Raw genomic sequence first — 21619 nt, 5'->3', positions numbered from 1 at the left:
ACAAGAACCATGGAACTCTGAAATTGATCCAGATCGGGTTCATTGTTCTACTCCTCCTTTCTTGTAAATGCCCTGATTGTTGGAAGGACTTCTTATGATGTCAATCTATAAAAAAGCAGAGGCCAAAAGTGTTTACTGGATACCTATTATGTGCAAAGAAGATACTATACTCCCCTGATAGCAAGGGATACATTATTTTAGGGAATGTGTCTCTTGCTGATGCCAACAGCCTATTCCAGGATCCAGTTTTGACTGTGGAGCATTCATCACTTAGAAATGAATTGTTAGAATGACTTTTACAACTAGAGCTGCCAATTGTCTGGCTTGGTGTTAGGCCGTCTTGGTCATCTAGTTCTGGAACACATGGTTCAGATAGTGTTTGAAAGGGCAAGTTAAATGTAAATCACCTAATTTTGGTGAGTGGGCTTGCATAACAAGAAGCCCTCTAGGATTTATTGTTCTTGCTTGTGTCTGAGTGTCTGCACTGTAAGGGATATTCAGGAGAACCCTTGAGGAAAGTCCAGATCCCTGTTAGGAGCTGGTTCCGAGAGGTGGCTTTTAGCACCCATAAATTTGGGTATTTTTTTTTTCTTTTAAAAATCTTACCAGCTTAATTGTAACGTAGTGGTGGATTTATATGACTCTTAGGTTTAATTACTGAAATTTTATTAGAGTAGAAAAATCCTCTGCTCCTAAATGTGGGTCTCTTATTTGTGGCTTAACTTCTAACTTTTTGTTTGCATTCTCTTATTCTCTTTTTGTTCTTTTCATGAGTTAGTTGAGTAATAACTAAAACTGAACTGTGAGTCTTTTCATAGTGGTTGGAAAATCCCACATAGGAAATGGCACCACCAGCAATGGTCAGTCGTTTATGTTGGCCAATGTAAAGAAACCTCCTTTGTTTCATAGAAGGTTAAGTAATTGGTGGGGAAATTGGGGTGGGGGAGGAGTTGAGTTACCTTGTCATGGTGAACTTCAGCCCAATACACAGTGGAAAGTGCCAGATAATAAATGAAACTACAAGAGGTTAGAAAACTATACTTTCTTTTTAGATATTAAAGGCCATGAGGTCGTATGTTACTTCAGAGATTTGTTGGATCTGTTTCTGAATGGGAGGGAAATTGGTTTCAGTCACTCAAGAGAAGGGGGCATGGTGGGCCAGGAACATTATTAGTGTACTGTACTCCTGTCACCTGCTGAGGTAAGCAGGTTCTGAATAGCTCCTCTGGGGTGCAGGAAGAAAATACTAAAACTTTGAATTGTCCTTATTGATCTCATCCCTTTAAAATGTCTGTTTATGCTGTTTTATGGCGTATGGAAAGGATATGCTTGGGGAATACTGTCCTTGAGAGAGGAGGAGAAGGCAGGTAGTTGGATCAGAATGCAAATAACTGGAGATGTGGAGTAGCTCAGAATTCAGAGGTCTCGTAACTGCCCAGTGGGTTCTCATTGCCTGCTGCCTAGACAGAGCCAATTTATTAAGACAGGGGAATTGCAACAGAGAAAGAGTTTAATTTACACAGAGGCAGCTGTATGGGAGACAGGAGTTTTATTATTACTCAGAGCAGTCTCCCTGAAAATTTAGGGATTGGGGTTTTTAAGGATAATTTTGTGGGTAGGGGGTCAGAAAGCGGGGAATGCTGGTTGGAAGAGTTGAAGATGAAATCACAAGAGGTTGAACTGGGTTTTCCTTGCTGTCTTCTGTTCCTGGTTAATTCTGTAAACCATTCAGGAGCAATATGGGGAGGTTCAGAATCTCGCAGCCTCTGGCTGCATGACTCTTAAGCCGTTATTTCTAATCTTGTAGCTAATTTGTTAGTCCTACAAAGGCAGACTGGTCCCTAGGTAAGAAGGGGGTTTGTTTGGGGAAGGGCTGTTACCATCTTTGTTGCAAAGTTAAACTATAAACTAAATTTTTCCCGAAGTTAGTTCAGCCTGTGCCCAGGAATGACAAGGACATCTTGGAGGTTAGAAGCAAGATGGAGTCAGTTAGGTTAGATGTCTTTCACTGTCATAATTTTCTCACTGTTATAATTTTTGCAAAGGTGGTTTCAGTCTCCTGTCTGCTCTGATTAAGAAAATGTAGTCCTCATTGGATTCTGGAGAGATAGCAGTTTCTTGTTACTGTGGAACCTTGGTAGGAAAAGGCTCTTGTTTCTGTGAAAACCTGAGGGCCCAGTGTGAGGATGTTCCAGGAGAGTGGAGTTGACAGTGCACAGGGGATTAGCTTGCTCTGCTGATAAAGACATGATTAAAATCTATTTGATTTCAGTACTTAACTGGCAAATCTGATGCAACTTCTGGAAAATTCCTAGATGGCTTTAGGCATATTTAAAAGAAGCCATATTCTTCCTTTTAAAAATAGATATGCACCAAAATATTTTATTTTCATCTAATCCCACTTTAATGACCAGAACCCCCTTAAAAGCAATTCCAAACTAAAAAATATAAAACCATTTCCTATGGGCATTTGTTCTTTGGTATCATCAGGGTTAATGTTTACATCCTCTGTGCTGAAATTAAGGATGTTGGGAAAGAAGTGTCATTGCTTTGCCTACTAAATGTCTCTTGAGTATGCTTTGCTTTCATCCATAAGAGAGCTGAACTTCCCTTGTGATGATTAAAAAAAAAAAAGACAAAAACCCACTGCTGATTCTTTCATCTCTGCAAAAGCAGGTGGGAACTGCAAAGAGATTTGCTTATCTTGCTCAGTCAAGGGCTGGTAAAAGTTTGGTAAGCAGACCTGATAGCTGGTGTCCCCTTCCACAGTTCATTTTCATCCTTATGAATTCTTGATTCCCATAGAGGAAGCCATCCTCAGAAGCCAGCCTCTTGGGATTTTCCTTTTGTTTCTCCAAGATTAACCAGTTCTGTCCTGTCAGCAGGAGCAGGCAACTAGGGAAGGAGAGGCTCTTCAGGGCTTTCAGCATTTTTCCAAGGAGTGCTTTTCTCCCTCAATTCCTCACTGGTAGTGAAGCTGCTTTCTTGTAACGTCTTCCTCCTCTTCTGATGAGATGCTGATTCTGATTGCCATCTAGCAGCTTCCGGTGGTGGTAAGTGGTCAAGAGTGTTTTTCCGGGACTTGATCTCAGGTTTTCAAGAATACCCCCTAGAGACCCAGTCTGTGTTCTGTGTCATCCCTCGAGCTTTCAGAGTAGCCTTGCTTTTCCCCTTGACATGGTCATGTTTGATCTTCCTGCACTGCTGGGAAATCTTCCTTTTGGGGGAGAGGATTAGGTCTGGGTTGAGGTGAGTAGATGGGTAGCATTCAATGGTTAGTGAGATGAAGTGGAAATTTAGCTGTGGGCTGGTTGGAACGATCTGTTTCTTTTCTCCAGATCCCTATTTTTTTTTGCTGTTTTCATCTTGGTGACTAACGTTTCACAAATATTCTTTATTATTCTCCTTTTGTGAAAAAATAAATTTGGGGGAGTTAGTTGGAAATGGGAGATAGGACATTTTCTTTTTTGTTGTTTGAAATTTCTATTTTTTATTCTGTTAGCATGCCTATTAAATGATCAATGACAGCAGCATAAATGTGCATTTCTTCTTGGTTTGTAGGTCTTGTTCACTTCCTTTGGTAGTAGTTGGTTTTATTTTTTTCATGGAGTTTGTATCCAGTGCACCTATTCAATATATTGTTTATGGTCAATTTATGCTTTAGACATGAACAGTTTGCACTGAGCTAGCCCTCTGCGGTTGAGGGTTATGTTTTCAGTGCTAAAATTTGTCTGAACAGAAAAAGGTATCCTTCTAGTTGTTTTGTTTATAGGCAAGAGAGTGTCTCGGGTCCCTGGTTAACAATTAGCTGTTTTGAAGAAAAGAAAACTGGTGAAAAACATTAACTGGAAGCTGAAGGCTTGTTAGAAAGGAAATGAGGAAATAGAGGTGTTCTTGTGGGATTACCAACACCTGTGCCCATGAAGCATTTTTTTCCCCCCCCTTTTACTCAGCTGTTGCTCCATGCTGGCCTTTACTGCAAAATGTAATCTCAGAGTGATTTCAGTTTTGATTTTTTAAAATTTATTTTTTATTTTTTATGTGATATGTAATAACTGCACATATTTATGGGGTACATGTGATATTTTGGTACATGCATACGATGTGCAATGATCAAATCAGGGCAATTAGCATATATATCACCTCAAACACTTATCATTTCTTTGTGTTGGGAACATTTCAAATCTGCTAGCTATTTTGAGGTACAATAAATTCGCATTATCTATTGTCATCCTACTGTGTTATCAAATACTAGAATCTGTTCCTTCTATCTAACTATATGTTTGTACCCATTAACCAGCCTGTCTTCATCCCCTTCTTCCTCTTCCCCTTCCTAGCCTCTAGTAACCACCATTCTCCCTCTCTACCTTCATGAGATCAACTTTTTTTAGCTCCCACATATGACAGAGGATATGTGATATTTGTCTTTCTGTGCCTGGCTTATTTTGCTTAACATAATATCTTCCAGTTCCATCCACGTTGCTGCAAATGATAGAGTTTTATTCTTTTTCATGGCTGAATAATATTCCATTGTATATAAATACCACATTTAAAAATTTTATTCCTCAAGAATAAACATAATTGCTTCCATATCTTGGCTATTGTGAATAGTGCTGCAATAAACAAGGGAGTGCAGATATCTCTTCAATGTACTTATTTTATTTCTTTTGGATATATTCCCAGTAGTGGGATTGCTGAATCATATGGTGGATCTATTTTCACTTTTTTTGAGAAACCACAGAGTGATTTATTTTAACCTATATTGTGCCTGTATATTGTCTCTGCAGAAGTCTTTAAAAATGAGGGAACAAATGATTTTTTTGTATCCCTGGAGGATTTTTTTGTGGGTGGGAGAATTTTATTTTGTTCATATGTGGCATATTGAATATTTTCATTTAGTGGGAAAAAAGTTAACTCACCATCTAAAAGTAAATTGGAAATTGTAGCTCTCATTGAAATTAAACTTAATGTATGTTTGGCTGGATGCAGTGACTCACGCCTGTAATCCCAGCACTTTGGGAGGCTGAAGCGAGCGGATTACTTGAGGTCAGGAGTTTGAGACTACCCTGGCCAACATGGTGAAACCCCGTCTCTACTAAAAATACAAAAATTTGCCAGGCTTGGTGGCGCATGCCTGTAATCCCAACTACTCAGGAGGCTGAGGCAGGAGAATTGTCTGAACCGTGTGGTGGAGGTTGCAGTGAGCTGAGATCAGGCCACTGCACTCCAGCCTGGGTGACAGAGCGAGACTCTGTTTCTAAAAAGAAATATAAAATAAAAAAATAAATAAAAAACAAAACTTAATGTGTGTAATCTAGATTCTTGTATAGCATGAGTAGGAATTAGAAACAAGTATTTATTTTTAGAATTTCTCATGAAAAGATATTAAAAAATGGTAACCCCCTAGCAACATTATATATTTCAAATATAATAAAAATTCTTGTTAAATATTACACATTGATTGTTATGTTTTTGGAAACATGTTCCTTCCTTACTTTAAAGCTACCTTGCTTTTCTTTCTCCTTTTATTTACTCAACTGAAATTTGAGTACCTACCCAGTGCCAGGCACTGTGCTAGATGCCTGGGGGAAGAGGTCACAGAGGGAGGGCCACAGCATTTCATTTCAATGGATCCTTCTCTGACCTTTCTTTTGCAGTTGAGCGCCCTCTAGAGCTCTGTCCTTGTTCCTCATCCTGTCTTTTCCTCACCTCTTGTTCTTTCTGGGTGAGGTCATTCATTCCCCTTGACTTCACTCCTTCCTTATATGTTGATGATTCCAAGTCTACAAATCTGTTTTTTTGTCTTTTGTGCTGTGAAGATGTTTTCAATGATCAAGAGGTATTTTAAGCCTACATTTTCAAACTAAATTCATTATTTTTTCATCCCAATTCCTTCTTCTGCCCGTTCACCTTTTCCTCCTTTTCCCTTCACTGCTGTATTTATCATCATAGTGGCACCTCTATTCCCTCAGAGTCCAAAGGCAAAAACCTGGAAGTCACCCCAGATTCCTCCTTGTTCTGCATCCAAACACACAGACCGTTTATTTTATTTTGAAAAGACGGGATCTCACTATGTTGCCTAGGCTGGTCTCTAACTCCTGGGCTCAAGCAATCCATCTGCCTCGGCCTTCCAGCTGGGATTACAGGCATGAGCCACCATGTCTGGCCCATACAGATCATTTATCATTTATAAACTGCATATTTAACTATGGAAACATTTCTAGAATTCAGCCCCATTTGCCAGTTGTCATTGCTCCCCCATCTCCTTTTCTGCCAGCCCATACTGTGAGATTAACCTTCCTAAAATCTCTGACAGCCTGGACTGGCACAGAAAGACAAAAAGGAACAAGGATAATGGAAAAGAGGGCTGAATTCTAATTGTGCCATTCTACTTAGATACCTCTTCTGTCTCCCTGCAACCTGCAGGAGCAACCACAGGATCTTGACCATAGCGATGCTCTGTGTCACCTTATCTATAAAATGGGGATAATGATAATTCCTGCTCATAGAGTTTTGGTGAGGACTGAATAAGACAACACACGTCAAGTGCTTAGCACAAGGCCAAGTCCCCAGTGAATGGCAGTGATGATGAGGACACTGATGAAAATGATCCTGTCTTTCAGAATCCAACTCTTACCTTCCTTGCCAGCCCCATATCACTGCACATTCTTCCTGTGCCTGTATGATCTGCTTGCCATAACTATCACTGCTCCCCAAACCTTCCTTCCCTTTCATAACACTTGGCCTTTCCTCATGCTATTCCTTTAACTTGTCCTTACCTTGTTTTGTTTAGCAAGCTCTTCCTTTCCTTTCAAAAGGACTCAACTCAGAATTGCCATCTGTGAGGTCTTCACTGACTCTGCAAAGTCAGCGTGTGTCATTCTGACTCTGCAAAGTCAGAATGCAGAATGTGACTGCATTCCCTCTGCCTCCATAGTTCTCCATCCCTCCTTCTACCATAGCCCTGCACTCATCATCCTTTTTAAAAATATTTATTTATTTATTTATTTTGAGACAGGGACTTGTGTGTCACCCAGGCTGGAGTGAAGTGGCGCAATCACAGCTCACTGCAACCTTGAGCTTCTGGGCTCAAGTGGTCCTCCCACTTTAGCCTCCCAGGCAATGGGACTGGAGGTGTGAGCCACCATGCCCGGCTAATTTTTTGTGTTGTTTGTAAAGACGGGATTTCGCCATGTTTCCCAGACCGCTCTCAAACTTCTGGACTCAAGTGAGGAGATAGGGGGCATCTGCTTACCTTGGACTCCCAAAGTGTTGGGATTACAGGTGTGAGCCACTGCGCCTGGCCTACACTCACCATTTGAATGGTCTTTTATGTGTCTGTCTGCTCTCATCTTCCCCAGACTGTGGGCTTTCGAAAGACTGGAAATGAATTTTTGCCTCCCTCGTGCCCAGCCCAGGTTAGATATAGACTAGGCACCTGATAAGTCTTTGATAATTGAATGTCAGTAGAGGGAGGAGATGGTTCTCAAATTTGGTAGGAGGTTTTCTTCACGTGGAGAGTTAAAAAAAATACATTTTAAGAAAGATAAAAATAATCATCGCTTTCCCTTATTGAGTACTAACTTTGTGGCAGGAGGCGTTGAGCTAATTTCTTTATGGGAATGGATTGGTTTAGTTTTCCTAGTGATCCTATGAGTTGCTCTGAATCCACAGAGGAGAAAACTGGAGCTTAGAAGGGAGGGGAACTTACTTGAGATTCTAGGGTTAACAGGAGCAAACTTGGGCGGCCTAACCCCCCAGCACTGGCGGAGCAATAGGGAAGTGAGAAGAGGAAGGAAGATGGCCAAAGCAGGGTTGAGAGAAGAGGGACAGGATGAGGACAAGGAGGGGAAAATGAGAAAGAGACCAGCAAGAGCAGGCTAGGAAAGGAAGAGAAGGAAAAGAGAAAAGGAAAATAGAATGCATTTCTATAAGTGCTTCCATTGTTTCCTGAAGTTTTGATTGAAGTAACTCAGGAAGGGAAAACCAAACATTGTATGTTCTCACTCTTAAGTGGGAGCTAAGCTATGAGGATGCAAAGGCATAAGAATGACACAGTGGACTTTATGGACTCAGGGGGAAAGGGCAGGAAGGGGGTGAGGAATAAAGGACTACAAATTGGGTGCAGTGTATACTACTTGGGTGATGGCTGCACCAAAATCTCACAGATCACCACTAAAGAACTTACTCATGTAACCAAACACTGTTTCCCAATAACCTATGGAAATAATAATAATAATAAAAAAAGAGGAAACCAGGAGACCAAGAAGGAAAATGAACAGGGGATACGTGAGAGGAAGAAGGGCAGCTTTGAAATGTTGTGGCTGGGTAACGGCTGCATGACTAGAATATAAAGAGACTCCTGTATGGACATGACAACTCACAACGATTAACCTGCCATTTGTTATACAGGAAATATAACAATAATTTATTGTTGAGGCATGGTAATTGCATATACCTGTAGTTGCAAGCCATTTATAAATTTGACTTTTTTTTTTTTTTTTTTTTTTTTGAGATGGAGTTTTGCTCTGTTGCCCAGGCTGGAGTGCAGTGGTACGATCTCAGCTCACTGCAACCTCTGCCTCCTGGGCTCAAGCGATTCTCCTGCCTCAGCCTCCCAAGTAGCTGGGACTACAGGCATGCACCATCACGCCCAGCTAATTTTTGTATTTTTAGTAGACATGGGGTGTCTCCGTGTTGGTCAGGCTGGTCTTGAACTCCTGATCTCAGGTGATCCACCCGCCTCGGCCTCCCAAAGTGCTGGGATTACAGGTGTGAACCACCATGCCCGGCCTTATAAATTTGACTTTTACACGCGCCCACACATACACACATACACAGATTTGCTTAATATTTTTTTTTACTTCTACTTTTGTACAGTTCCTACAATCTACAAGCACTGTGGCTGTTGGCAGCTGTCACCGATACCAAATAGAATTATCTCTAGTGCCCACCGTCACACTCACACTCAAAGCTGCACACGTTCAGGGCAGAAGCCTGGGCTTGTTCCTTTTCTCTCACTGGTCTTAGCTCTTAGGCTGAGATTTCTCTGCTTCATCTGGATCGCCAGTCTCTGGGGTCTCGTAGCTGAGTTTCAGTTCCCCAATCCTACCTGATCCTCAGGGGGCCAGCACTGGGGCTGCAGGTAGTATTTTGGGTTGGCAGGCAGGGATGCCTGTGGGTGTGACAGCAAGGTCACCCCTACATGGGTCCCAAGGTGGGAGGACTCTCTGAGGCTTTGCTCTTCAGGCTCTGGGAACCTAGGGCCAGAGGGAGGAAAGGGGAAGGGCTGGGCAGCCGGAGGAGAGACGGGCTTGTTCCTTCCTCCTGTCATCCTTGCTTGCCATCCTCAGGCTGGGCTCCTGCTCAAGCCCACACTGGTGCAGCCCTCACAGGGAGCCTCTTCCTCTCCATGCTTCGTTGGGTTAGTCCTCAGAGAGATGTTGGGTTGGGATGGGAAGCAGGGGCCTTATTGAGAATTGTGAAGAAACGTTAGGGAAACGGAAAGGAAACTGGGAGAGAAGGAGATGGAGTAAGAGGAGAAAAAGTAGGCTGGGGAGGTGGAAATGAGGTGGAGGGAACACACTTTTACGGAGTGAACTGTTCATATCTGTGTACTTAACCTCACACAGCTTGGAGGAAGGCATTCCCATCTCCACTTTACAGATGTGGAGATTGAGTCTCAGGCAGGGTACGTGACTTGCTCAAAGTAATGGTAGATAGAAAGCCACTGAGCTGGGACTTGAACCTTGCTATTCTAAAAGTCTCTTCTGTGTAGAACTCTGTCTCCAAAGAGGAGAGGAGGCAAGCAGAACAGAACAGAGAAGGGAGCATAGAAAGAGATCTAGGGTTGAGTACATTGGGTATTGAGTCTGGGCTTGGGCATGTTCCATATTGGGTCCCTTCGTCTTTGGCCTGCTTTGTCCTGAGTCTTCAGAGAACTGGAGAACACCCACACCTAAAGGAAGTAGAAGATCCCCACCCTGGTGGGAACACTTCAGTTCCTCCCTAGGCTCTCAGATAGGAGACAGGCAGGGAGGGGCTCGCCTGGGCAGGTCTCCGGGCCAGCGAGGTGGACTGCCAAGGCTCTGCCTGTGCTTTTTCCTGGCCTCCACTGCTCCTGTCTCTTTCTCAACTGCCCTGGCTCCTTCCTTTTCCCGTTCTTTTCCAATCTCCTCTAATTCCTTTGCTTTTCTGTCACTTTACTTCATATCTTCAATCTTTCTCTTTCCACTGGCCCTAACCCCTCAGTTTACCACATGCCCCCTAGCTCCTCACTGCAAACATAGCTTCTGTTTAAGTCCCATCATCTGTTCACCCTTATGTCCGTTTATTTATTTGTGTAGAGACAAATAAATAAATAATTATTTATTTGCTCAGGCTGGTCTAGAACTCCTGGATTCAAACAGTCCTCCCACTTCAACCTCCCAAAGTGTTGGGATTACAGGCATAAGCTACCCTGCCCAGCCATTATCTCCTTTCTTTTATTGCAGAATGTCTTAAAGGAGTTACACTTGCTGTCCTCATTTGTTCCTAATGTTTACGCAGAAACGTTGACAAAGAGACATCAATGGTCTGCCTTTAAGATAACTAATATCAAATGCACACTCTCATTATGTGCCCTGTCCCCACGACCCACCCAGGTTGGCTCTGAGGTTTACAGAGCGTATTTGCCCCAGATTCTGTAATGAGTTAGTGGAAAAAGCAGGAATCCAAGAACAGGGTGTGTGGCCCCAAAGGACAGGCTTCTGACCACCATGTCCTGCTTCCCCATCCCCCCGAACAGCTCTGAGGGCTGTTCTCTTGGATGGCTTTTGGTGAGTTTACTATGGCCAGAGTGGGCCATTTGTCCTGTAGACTGTGGACTGTAATTCAATAGCACACCCAAAACAGATCTTTCTTGGGGGCAGATTAATAGTAGCTCAGGAAACTGATGATATAAAATAAGAATGACAATTTATTAATTTAAAATACATACTCTGTCAGGAGAACCAGAATGTTCACTCCAGCATGACAAGTGCATTCTTTCCCTGTGGGCAGGCTTCTGTGGGAAAGCAGATTATTATCAGCAGGTTGCTTGGTGAGCATGGAATCAGAGCAAGGGGAATTAGCTGTAATAACTTGATTGCTGTACGGCCTCAGATCATTAAAGAGACTCTCCATTTAATCCTTTGCTTAAAGTGTTGCGTCACCTGCACCCAGATGTGCCCATTTTCAGTGTAAGAAGAGACTTCCTTGTGGAAGGCTGATCTCTTCCTCACAGGATGCTTAAGTAGCAATTCCAGCATGGAGGTCTTGTTATCTTCAATCTCAAGGTGTCTAAAACCAACTCTTTAATTTCCCTGCACAAACTGGCATCTTCTTTTGACTTTGCTATTTCTTGCATTAGAAAATTATTTTCCATGATCAAGATTCAACACCTGAACCTGAAATGTAAAAAAAAAAAATTATGGAAGTGCGAATTTCAATCTTTAAAACAAATATGCATTGCTTTTAAAAATAAATTAATATATGTAAAGTCCTTAGCTATTATTTGCTACATTCCTCTCTCTACTTTCTCACACTTCCCTTATTAAAAACAACCCTCTAGGATTTTCACGTGAAGAAACTACCATTTTAATCCCTGGCATAAGATGAAGCTAAGGGAAAGATAAGACCCATCCAGCAGCTTTCGTTTTTCCATTTCCTCTACTTTGAGGCAGTTTTTAAGAGGGAGAACTTATTCTTGTAAATATTGTTTGCTTCAGTACTTGTAAAGGGTTAAATTTCAAAATCCTAAGTTCCTGCTTCTAGAGCTAGACTTGACTTTAGCAAACCTTTTTCTTTCAACTGATTTTGTTTACTCTATTTCCTTAGATCTTTACTGTTCCAAAAGTTCAGCGAAAGATGACTTTTTCTTTACTCCGACAACCTTTAGAGGTGGAGCGAGTATCAGTGGTGGTATTTCGGTGAGTTGATAAATTTGCAAGAATGACAGAACTAAATGTTGCTTCTAGAGTTAAACTAGAATCTGCTACATTACTATGAGTCCTCCGTAAAGTATACCTGATTGTCATTGCTACTAGAAAAAGACTGGATTTGAGGAAACATGGACTTGAATGTCAATTCTTATTTTTTCGATGTTACTTTATGTTTTAGAGAGTGACAACACTTGACTAGGATCATTAATAAGAAACAACTTCTGGAAATCTTAGAGAAATATTGTTTATTTCATGCAATAGTGATTATATAATTCCCGTGACAGAATATTTTCTACACAAGGAAAAATAGCTAAAATTGAAAAATAGATTTATTCAGTATGTTCAAAATAAAAGGTTTCAAAGACACTTTGGAAGATGGTATTGGAGAAATTAACAATAGCAACATAGCTATGTTTTAAAAGTAATTTTAGGAAGAATATGGAAGAATATGACATTGCTTTATGTTTGAATGTCGAGAAACTTTTAAAATGAGAAGTGCTAGCAGGAAGATCTAAAATAAGATAGAGAAGAGGTTACACGGATATTTTCTCCTTAGTTACCTTATATTACACAATTGTATTTAAGTTCGTCTTTGTTATCTGTTAGTACCAATCCCGCAAACCAATCTAGCAAACCGATAAGGACAAAGAAAGGATAAGCTGCCAAGTGCCTGGTACTTTGATTAGCTTTCTGAGAGATAAATGTCTTCTGTCTGCATTCTCATTGCCACTGTTTGGGTACAGAGTCCCCGTTTTTTTTCATCTTGCTTAAAGAATCATTTTTCTTTTCTTCTGCTCTGGGAACTGAGCCCATGAACACAGAACATGTTGACTTAGTCCCACTGGAGAATTTTCAAGCCCTAACAAGTTGGCTTGGAACTTGCTGATGAGCCTTTATCCTCTGGGCAAGTGGGGCCACCAGATACAGATGTCATTGTCACAGAATTCATTCACCTGCCCAGTACCATTTTGTATTTGTTGCTATGACTATTCTGCGAAACAAAAACAATTTTGTTTTTTGTTCGAGTATTTTGTGAAACAAAGAAACAACAAAGTCCTTCACCGATGAAAACTCACTTGTGTCTGTGGTATTTTTCACAGGAAGTCTTTACCGCCAAACATCCTTGTTGTGTATCTTCCTTTATAACTATAGTGCCTCCTCTCCCCAGATTTGCTCATTTTCTCTTTCTTCTGCTCTTCAATTTGCCTGCAACACTCTTCCTATTGCTAACCCAGTTTTGCTCATGCTTTGAGGTTCTTCCCAGGCTGAAGATAAGGGTGTGTAAGAAGATAGGGACCAGAAAAAGGGAGGGAGCTGCAGCCACTCCAGCTTGAGAAGGCAGATCTGAGACATTTTGGGCCTGGGGACTGGGGTCTGGGATCCAGGGAGGGATAGTTATTGAAAGGAAAGTGTCTTTTAGCATTTGGAAGCCCTTCCTCCATTTCTTGTGGAAATTAATCTTTCATTCAACAAGTGTTTACTGAGCATTACTATGTGCCAGACAGGCATTAGATGCTGGAGATACAGCTATGGAGCCCTGTCCTAAAGGTGTTTGTGGAATAATAGGAAAATAGCCAATATAATAGAAAAATGTATTCTAGAGTGATCGGGGCTCTTACATGGGCAGTGCCAGATTCTACGGGAACGCACAGGAAATGCTCCTCCTGTCTCTGATTTGGGGAAGTCGGAGAAGGCCTCCTAAAGGAAATGATATATGAGTTGTCATTGGACAGATGAAAAGGAGCTAGTCTGATAAAGGGAGTGGAGACAGATGGCTACAGGCAGAGGGAAGAGCATGTGTGAAGGCTCCCAAATGGAAGGAAGCTGAGTTGTATATTTCTGGAGTGCAGACATGAGGAGGTGCAGAGAAGCATGGGAACAGGGAGGGAGAGTGATGAGGAATCAGGTGGGAAAGATGAGCAGGGACCACGTTGCAGAAGGTCCTAGGAGTCATGTTACAGCTTTTTTCCTGAGGCCAACAAGAGGTGTTGGCAAGGTTTTTAGCAGGAGTGTGACATGATGCCATTCTCCTTTTATAATGATGACTCTGGCTTTGATGTGGACACTGGTCTACAGGTGGCCACGCCTGGAACAAAGGAGGAACATAGCGGGAGAGCAAGCACTGGTCAGCAGGCATGTCCTGGAGATAACCCACTGCTTGGGGCTGGGGTGGGGGAGTAGAGAGGTGGGGCTAGGAGGCATGGTCTTGGGCAGCCTTGCTGGCAGCTGATTGAAGGTGCGGAGGGAGCCACAGGGGAGTTACTGATGGGGTCATATATGATGACCTAGCCTTGCTTTTAGCAACACCTGGCAGCGACACCCCTATCTCCTTGCTTTGATTCATAAGTTTTAGTTACCTGGCCCCTATAAAACACTGGGTCCTGCAAAGTATCAGTGACCCTGTTTGTCAGGCATACCCCAGGGGCCAGAAAAGGAAGAAATGGTCTCAGGCTTTTTAGACTTCTTGGCGATTTGTAGTGGAGAGTGTGTGTTGATGAACTTCCTCTGCAGCCTCTTTTCTTGTAACTACTAAGCCATAAGTGTTGTTCTTCCCCTTCTCTGGTCACCATATGACTGACCAACTTCTTCTTTATGTACCTTGGCTGCATCCTGCCACACCACTTTCCTGAGCAGGAAACAAACCAGTCATTTTTTTTTTTTTTTTTCTAACTGAAAGAGCATGCGGTCAGTACCTCTGCCTGCACTGTCATGTGTTTACAAAATGGTTATTTCCATGGTATTTTGGGTTTTGAATGTTTGAAATCACTTGTTTGCTCCTTCATTTCTCATTCTAAATCTCTAAGAGTTTACAGTATGAAGGAAGTTAGACCACATGTAGGGAAAAATGAAATCTAATAATGATATTATTCTGGTTTTAAAAAAATAACTGCCCAGAGAAGACTTACATACATGAGAATAAATTGAGGGAAAGTTTTGAATTGCATTTTGTTTCTCTAGAGCCTGGGCAGTAATTTCCTCTCACACATAGTTCTCGAAGTTCAGTTGTGGTTCTCAGCTATGGCTTGTGAAAGAGTCACCTATGGCACTTAAATAAAAGGCAGATTCTGGAACCTCACCCCTGAGATATTCTGATTCACAGGATTTGAGATCTGTTTCACTCAATTTTAATGCCAAATTGAGTGGCATATTTGTGCTTACCTTGAGTTGTCTCATATGGCCTTTAAAATACAAAGATTATTTTTGTACAGAATTATTCTTATCTGGCTGGACTAAAGCCTGATAAATTCAATCTGTTGTTCCTTCCTGTGTCAGTGACTTCCTAGTTATCTAGATTTGTCTAGGAAGAAAGTTAAAGGAGGTAAATTTATAGTTATTGTGCATTTTTCAGATACTAATATTGCATACTTCTGTTTTCTTAGGTCGGCCACCTATTGAGACCTGGTGAAAGATCAGGTAGTTCTACAGTAAAAAGAAATCGCTTGGTAAGTTTTGAGTTCTTCCAATGATGCAAAGTGATGTTTTAAAAATATAATTTTAATTTTTTCGTGGAAGTTTAATTTATATACAAAAAGCACACAGGTCTAGGTGTTCAGCTCAATGAACTTTGACGATTATATACACCCATGTAACTACCAAGGGAGTATAAAACAAGATATAGAACATTGATTTCTATCACCCCAGAAAGTTCCCCTGTGCCCCTTTTCATTCATTCTTTCTACACCCATTGTGGCCGTCTTTTGATTTCTGTCAGATCAGTTTTATCTACTTTTGAAATGAATATAAATGAAATCATACAGCATGTGTTCTTTTGTATTGCTGCTTTTGCTCAGCATAAGGTTTTTGACATATACCCACACAGTTGCATGTATTAATAGTTTGTTCTTCATTTTAAATTTCAAAGCAGTGTCCCATTGTGTGAACACACCAACATTTAAAACAGAGTTCATATAGTTAGAAATAATTTTGGTCATGATCGCAGAAAACACACTTTGGTTTTTTGGTTGAGTAATTTGGTGGATTAATTAAAAGTATCATTAACACTTCAGTTTACTGAATCCAATTTCTTTAATATAGCATCCACACCAGAGAGTGTTGATTTTCTCTTTTGTCTCTAGTTAGTCAGTGACAGGCTACTATGTAATTTTTCCTTCAGTGGACATGAGTCCAACCTATTATGGCTGTTTTCTTTATTTTTGACCATAGACTCTATAGAGACTAAAGGCTGCATTAGAGTTTACATGGTGCCCTGTCCCTCCTTCCAATACCATCCCTAATAGGTGGTTAACCTACTTCCACAGGTACTTAGAGCATGATGCATTTCATTCCCTTGTTAGATACTTATTCATTGCAACATTCAGTCTTATAATGAGCTGAACTCTGTCTCAATGTGGTTCCCACCCATAGGCCATTAGTTATGCCCTCTGGGGCAATATATTCATATTCCCAATGGTAATCAGGAGTCTAGAATTATTGTCACCCATTTTTTTCAAGTAAAATGATTTAATTATATTTAATCTTAATAGTGTAAAGATAAGATTAACTGGATTTAACACAAACAGATTTTCAACAGGACCCAGTGTTGCAAAGTTTTGATATGTTCTAACATGATCTAAGATCCAGGTCTCATTCTCTTAAACAGTAATTCTTATGTATATGTGTATGTATATATTAATGCATATATGTAAAAGTAGGTAATTTTTGGAAATAAAAATAAGAAAGCAGAAGTCACCATAATCATGCTGCCTAGAGATAAATACTTGAGGTTGCTGTGTTGCACAACTTTACAGGACTCCAATTATAGTGACCTCTATTAATGTATTTGTGTATATTGATCCAAATATATATCCCCAAATAGAATTATCCTGTACATTATTTTGAAACTTCCTCTTTAAACTTAGAATTATAATCAAAGACACCTTTTATGTCTTTAAACATTTCTCAATAACATTATTCTTATTTACATTTCCCCTAACTTTTAATTTTGAAAATGTTGAATGTTACATAATTGAAAGAATGATACGATGAACACCCATAACTTAATTATTAACTTAACTACAATTATTACTATTTTGCCACGTTTGCTTCCTTACTGTCTGTCTCTTTTTCTATACAAACACATTCCCTCATGTGTACAAACACACACATGGGGTCTTTTTGTTTTTCAAATTTCAATAGGCTTTTGGGGAACAGGTAGTGTTTGGTTACATGAATAAGTTCTTTAGTGGTGATTTCTGAGATTTGGTGCACCCATCACCTGAGCAGCATACACTGTTCCCAATTTGTAGTCTTTTTTCCCTCACTCCTCCTCCCACCCTTTCCCCCAAGTCCCCAAAATCCATTGTATCATTCTTATGCCTTTGCGTCCTCATAGCTTAGCTCCCACTTATGGGTGAGAACATACAATATTTGGTTTTCCATTTCTGAGTTACTTCACTTAGAATAATGGTCTCCAATTCCATCCAGGTTGCTGCAAATGCCATTATTTCATTCCTTCTTATGGCTGAGTAGTATTCCATCGTGTGTGTGTGTGTGTGTGTGTGTGTGTGTGTGTGTATGCCACATTTTATCTGCTTGTTGATTGATGGGCATTTGGGCTGCATCCATATTTTTTGCGACTGTGAATTGTGCTGCTATAAACATGTATGTGCAAGTTTTTTTTTTGTATAATGACTTCTCTTCCTCTGGGTAGATACCCAGGAGTGGGATTGCTGGGTCAAATGGTAGATCTACTTTTAGTTCTTTAAGGAATCTTCACGTTGTTTTCCATAATGGTTGCACTAGATTACATTCCTACCAACAGTGTAAAAGTATTTCCTTTTTACCACGTCTGCATCAACATTTATTCTTTTTTGATTATGGCCATCCTTGCAGGAGTGAGGTGGTACTGCATTGTGGTTTTGATTTGCGTTTCCCTGATCATTAGTGATGTTGAGCATTTTTTCCTATGTTTGTTGACCATTTGTATATCCTCTTTTGAGAATTGTCTATTCATGTCCTTAGCCCACTTTTTGATGGGATCCGCTTGTTTTTTTTTCTTGCTGATTTGTTTGAGTTCCTTGTAGATTCTGGATATTAGTCTTTTGTTGGATGTATAGATTGTGAAGATTTTTCTCCTACATGTGGGTTGTCTGTTTGCTGATTATTTCTTTTGCTGTGCAGAAGCTTTTTAGTTTAATTAAGTAACATCTATTTATGTTCGTTTTTGTTGCATTTGCTTTTGGGTTCTTGGTCATGAAGTCTTTGCCTAAGCCAATGTCTAGAAGGGTTTTTCTGATGTTATCTTCTAGAATTTTTACAGTTTCAGGTCTTAGATTCAAGTCTTTGATCCATCTTGAGTTGATTTTTGTATAAGGTGAGAGATGAGAATCCAGTTTCATTCTTCCACATGTGGCTTGCCAGTTATCCCAGCACCATTTGTTAAATTGGGTATCCTTTCCCCTCTTGATGATTTTGTTTGATTTGTCAAAGATCCATTGACTATAAATATTTAGCTTTATTTCTGGGTTCTTTATTCTGTTGCATTGGTCTACATGCCTGTTTTTATACCAGTATTACGCTGTTTTGGTGACTAGGGCCTTATAGTACAGTTTGAAGTCGGGTAATGTAATGCCTCTATATTTGTTCTTTTTGCTTAGTCTTGCTTTGGCTTTGTGGGCTCTTTTTGGTTCCACATGAATTTTAGGATTGTTTTTTCTAGTTCTGTGAAAAATGATGGTGGTATTTTGTTGGGAATTTCATTGAATTTGTAGATTGCTTTTGGCAGTATAGTCATTTTCACAATATTGATTCTACCCATCCATGACCATGTGTTTCCATTTGTTTGTGTCATCTATGATTTCTTTCAGCAGTGTTTTATAGTCTCCCTTTTAGAGGTCTTTCACCTCCTTGGTTAAGTATATTCCTAAATATCTTTTTTATGGCTATGATTAAAGGGTTTGAGTTCTTCATTTGATTCTCAGCTTGGTTGCTGTTGGTGTATAGCAGGGCTACTGATTTGTGTATATTAATTTTGTATCCTGAAACTGCTGAATTAATTTACCATTTCCAGGAGCTTTTTGGAAGAGTCTTTAGGGTTTTCTAGGTGTATGATCATGTCATCAGCAAACAGCAACAGTTTGACTTCCTCTTTACTGATTTGGATGCCCTTTATTTCTTTCTCTTGTCTGATTGCTCTGGCTAGGACTTCCAATACTGTGTTGAATAGAAGTGGTGAAAATGGGCATCCTTGTCTTGTTCCAGTTCTCCAGGGGAATGCTTTCAACTTTTCCCCATTCAGTATAATGTTGGCTGTGGGTTTGTCCATAGATGGCTTTTATTAACTTAAGGTGTGCCCTTTCTATGCTGATTTTGCTGGGGATTTTAATCATAAAAGATGCTGGATTTTGTCAAATACTTGTTCTGCATCTATTGAGATTATCATGTGATTTTTGTTTTTAATTCTGTTTATGTGGTATATCACATTTATTGACTTGTGTATGTTAAACCATCCCTGGATCCCTGGTATGAAACTCACTTGATCATGGTGGACAATCTTTTTGATATGTTGTTGGATTTGGTTAGCTGGTATTTTGTTGAGGAGTTTTGCATGTATGTTCATAAAGGATATAGTTCTGTAGTTTTTTGTTATGTCCATCCCTGGTTTTGGTATTAGGGTGATACTGGCTTCATAGAATGATTTAGGGAGGATTCTGTCTTTGTCCATCTAGTGGAATAGTGTCAAAAGGATTGGTACCAATTCTTTGAATGTCTGATAGAATTTATTTGTGAATCCATGTGATCCTGAACTTTTTTGTTGTTGGCAACTTTTAAATTACCATTTCAATCTCAGTGCTTGTTATTGGTCTGTTCAGAGTTTCTATTTGTTCCTGGTTGTATATTTCCAGGAATTTATCCATATCCTCTAGGTTTTCTAGTTTATGGGCGTAAAGGTGTTCATAGTGGCCTTGAATGATCTTTTGTGTTTCTGTGGGATTGGTTGTAATATCTCCTGTTTCATTTCTAATTGAGCTTACTTGGATCTTCTCTCTTCTTTTCTTGGTTAATCTCACTAATGGTCTATCAATTTTATTTATCTTTTCAAAGAATCAGCTTTTTGTTTCATTTGTCTTTTGTGTGTGTGTGTTTTTTTGTTTCAGATTCATTTAGTGTGCTCTGATCTTGGTTATTTCTTTTCTTCTGCTGGGCTTGAGTTTGGTTTGTTCTTGTTTCTGTAGTTTCTTGAGATGTGACCTTAGATTGTCTATTTGTGCTCTTTCAGACTTTTTGATGTAGGCATTTAATGCTACGAAGTTTCCTCTTAGCACCACCTTTGCTGTATCCCAGAGATTTTGTTAGGTTGTATCACTATTATTGTTCAGTTTGAAGAATTTTTAAATTTCCATCTTGATTTCATTGTTGATCCAATGATCATTCAGGAGCAGGTTATTTAATTTCCACTTATTTGCATGGTTTTAAGAGTTCCTTTTGGAGTTGATTTCCAGTTTTATTCCACTGTGGTTTAAGAGAGTACTTACTATAATTTCAGTTTTCTTGAAATTGTTGAGACTTGTTTTGTGGACTTTCATATGGTCTGTCTTGGAGAATGTTCCATGTGCTGATGAATAGAATGTATATTCTGCAGTTGTTGGGTAGAATGTTCTGTAAATATCTGTTAAGTCCATGTGTTTTAGGATATAGTTTAAGTTCATCGTTTCCTTGTTGACTTTCTGTCTTGATGACCCGTCTAGTGCTGTTAGTGGAATATTGAAGTCTCCCATTATTATTGGATTACTGTCTATCTTGTTTCTTAGGTCTAGTAGTAATTGTTTTATAAATTTGGGAGCTCCAGTGTTAGGTGCATATATATTTAACATTGTGATAATTTCCTGTTGGACTAGTCCTTTTATCATATAATTTCCCTCTTTGTCTTTTTTAACTGTTATTGCTTTAAGGTTTGTTTTGTCTGTTATGAGAATAGCTACTCCTGCTTGCTTTTGTTGTCTATGTGCATAGAAAATCTTTTTCCACCCCATTTCCTTAAGTTTATCTGAGTCTTTACGATACACAGGTTGCTGTTGTTTTTGTCGAATGTTGTAGACATCATGACACTTACCCCAAATACTTCAGCACACATCCGCTAAGAACATGGACTTTCTCCTGCATACCCACATTATCATCACCATATCCGAGAAATGTAACATTGATAAATAGCATATATTCCATTTTTTACTTTCCTCAATGGTTCCCAATACATCTCATCTCTTGGAATTGGTTTTAATTTTTGGTACAGTATCCAATCAATGTTCATAAACTGAATTTGGCTAATTCCTTTATTTTCTTTTTATTATTTTTTAAATTATACTTTAAGTTCTAGGGTACATGTGCACAACATGCAGGTTTGTTACATATGTATACATGTGCCATGTTGGTGTGCTGCACCCATTAACTCATCATTTACATTAGGTACATCTCCTAATGCTATCTCTCCCCCTTCCCCCCTCCTCACAATATAATTTTTCATTATTTTGAATTTTGGGAAAGTCTAGTCTAACCATTTTATTGAATATTCTAGCATGGTTTAATTTCTTCTAAAGTAATTTGGGTTAAACATTTTTGGCACAAATAGTATGTACGTAATATTTGTTTTTTAATGAACAATTCATTAATTAGTTAATTGACAGTGTTTTGATGAGGAATGGAACTTGTTAATCCTTCTGACA

At 39.7% G+C, this 21619-nt stretch overlaps 1 protein-coding gene across 3 annotated transcripts in view; it reads left to right on the top strand.

The window, feature by feature from the left end:
• The first annotated feature begins 3119 nt into the window (after nucleotides 1-3119).
• Nucleotides 3120-21619, top strand: part of ATP8B4 (ATPase phospholipid transporting 8B4 (putative)) — a 258688-nt gene continuing 240188 nt past the window's right edge. For 2 of the 3 annotated variants that reach the window (XM_073995770.1, XM_015452812.4), the window contains exons 1-3: nucleotides 3120-3249; nucleotides 11857-11948; nucleotides 15341-15403. The gene's annotated coding sequence lies outside the window, so the exon portion shown is untranslated. Of the gene's footprint in view, nucleotides 3250-11797; nucleotides 11949-15340; nucleotides 15404-21619 lie in introns of those variants that run through there. The other variant, XM_065547325.2, reaches the window with a different exon arrangement.

This window comes from Macaca fascicularis, chromosome 7 (genome assembly GCF_037993035.2).
Source record: "Macaca fascicularis isolate 582-1 chromosome 7, T2T-MFA8v1.1".
In the NCBI taxonomy this organism is placed as follows: Eukaryota; Metazoa; Chordata; class Mammalia; order Primates; family Cercopithecidae; genus Macaca; species Macaca fascicularis.
This window is presented reverse-complemented; position numbering and strand designations above follow the sequence as displayed.